The following is a 2094-nucleotide window of genomic DNA, read 5'->3' on the forward strand; positions in this document are numbered from 1 at the left end:
AGCGGCAATTGAAGACCTACTTATTCAGGAAACACTTCAACTAATACGTCTTTCCCTATCTTTTGCATTAAAAAAAACAAACCTTTGACACTTTTTCATTGTAACTTTGAACAAATGTTTTAAACGCATGGTATCTTAATTATGTAACCTAGTGAGCCAGTATTAATGTATTCAATACTAGAGATTTAAGCACTTATGTACGTCGCTCTGGATAAGGGCTTCTACCAAATGCTGTTAATGTAAATGTATTTAAAACATCTGTCTAATAAAATTTTCTAGCCTGTTTTTTTGCATAGGGTTCATGGCACCACTCCAACAGGACGGCTTGTGAAGCTGTGGCTCTTTGATTGCTCAGTTTACTCTACCAGCAAAGCAGGCACTGCTGGGATTTGAACCCAGGATCTCCTGTTTACTAGACAGGCACTGTAACCATCTAAGCCACAGTGCCACCACTCTGTGTCCTCTGTCTAAGTGTGTGCAAGCTTTACTGCTGCCATAAGACATATGCAAGTTAGAACATCTGCTTGACCATTTGATGAGTGCACTCAGATCATCGTCCTGCAGAGGCATGCATGTTTGTGTCTGAACGCTTCTCCTCCTATCGGCTGCAAACTCGTTTGAATTCTAGGGATATTATTAAGCACAAACATAGATCTTAAACCTAGAGCAAATAAGCCACAAGTTAAACCAAATGACTCTGATGGGATTCGAACCCACAACCTTTGAATAGCTCGCACAACATCCTAGAAGTCCAATGCGCTATCCATTGCGCCACAGAGCCTGATGCTGGCTTGGGTCTTGATACGTCTTCTCAGCTTCATCCAAATTCATGGATGGTAAAACACACCACCGATCATTAGACAGCTGTTTTTCTATGGCTAATTTACTAGCCATAGTGTCTCTTGCAGTAATGAGAGCTTGCACACTCAAGTTCTATTTTTCTCATCACTGCAAGAGAATTTACTCTTCAGTGTGGCTTAGAAGCCATCCTGTTGGAGTGGCATTCCATCTCAGATTGTAAGAAAGTGAGTACTGCATATACACCACCAGCAAAGCAGGCACTGCTGGGATTTGAACCAACTAAGCCACAGTGCCACTGTTGTAAAACTTCGTCTCCTCAGTCTGTGTGCAAGAACATCTGCTTGACGTTTTGACGAGTGCACACTCTGTACAGAAAGACTTTTACAGATCTAATCATCCTGCAGAGGCATGCATGTTTGTGTCTGAATGCTTCTCCTCCCATCGGCTGCAAACTCGTTTGAATTCTTGAGATATTATTAAGCACAAACCTAGATCAGAGCAAATAAAAAAAGAGACTCTGATGGGATTCGACCTTCGAATTTTATTCTCAACACCGGGCACTGCTCGGATTTGAACCCAGGATCACCTGTTTACAAGACAGGCACTTTAACCAACTAAGCCACAGCGCCACAGGTCTACACCCCTGTTCATGTCAAGGCTGTTGGGCTCAACTGGTTAGTGCATGGACTTTCAGACCTGATGATAACAAATGTTTGCTTTTACCAGGGGATGTTATTGTATATCTTTCTACATGGGCATTGTAGCTTGTTTCTCCCACTTCCGAAAAATTGTTGGTTAGAGCGTAGTGCTAATAACGCCAAGGTCGCGGGTTCGAGTCCCGTACGGGCTGTTTTCCAAGAGTTCTGCAGTGACATGACTCTGGCGGTTCACTTCTCAAATGTCATGTATAGTGGTATAACTATTTTTAATATCAAGTGGTAAAATCAGTAGGCAGGTTCTCCAAGGCACACGGAGACAGAGAATCGCCACTTTGGAGAATGCGGGCATCGATCCCGCTACCTCTCACATGCGAAGCGAGCGCTCTACCATTTGAGCTAATTCCCCATGCGGTAAAACATAAAGCCACACAACGTTTCAAAGGGATTGTGGGATTCTGAGGCCGGCATGACTGTGAGGTGGGTGCCTTTAGCAGTTTGGATATGCCCGATCTACCTACGTCCTACGTGATCTACCTACGTCCACCGATCTTGGACGTCCACTGAGCCGAGGCCGACTTACCTGCTTGTAACTCTTTGGAATGTTTTCTTCAGAGGCATCTGTTGATTGATTTAG

General features: G+C 43.8%; 3 non-coding genes across 3 annotated transcripts; all 3 read right to left on the minus strand.

The window, feature by feature from the left end:
• Positions 1-374: 374 nt before the first annotated feature.
• On the minus strand, positions 375-448 carry trnat-agu. The gene has a single exon. It is a non-coding gene; the product is annotated as a tRNA-Thr (tRNA).
• Positions 449-692: 244 nt separating this feature from the next.
• trnar-ucu lies at positions 693-781 on the minus strand. Its single transcript is given in 2 exon segments — positions 693-728; positions 745-781. It is a non-coding gene; the product is annotated as a tRNA-Arg (tRNA).
• A 575-nt stretch (positions 782-1356) lies between these two features.
• trnat-ugu lies at positions 1357-1430 on the minus strand. The gene has a single exon. It is a non-coding gene; the product is annotated as a tRNA-Thr (tRNA).
• Positions 1431-2094: the final 664 nt, after the last annotated feature.

This window comes from Tachysurus fulvidraco, chromosome 6 (assembly GCF_022655615.1).
Source record: "Tachysurus fulvidraco isolate hzauxx_2018 chromosome 6, HZAU_PFXX_2.0, whole genome shotgun sequence".
Lineage (NCBI taxonomy): Eukaryota > Metazoa > Chordata > Actinopteri > Siluriformes > Bagridae > Tachysurus > Tachysurus fulvidraco.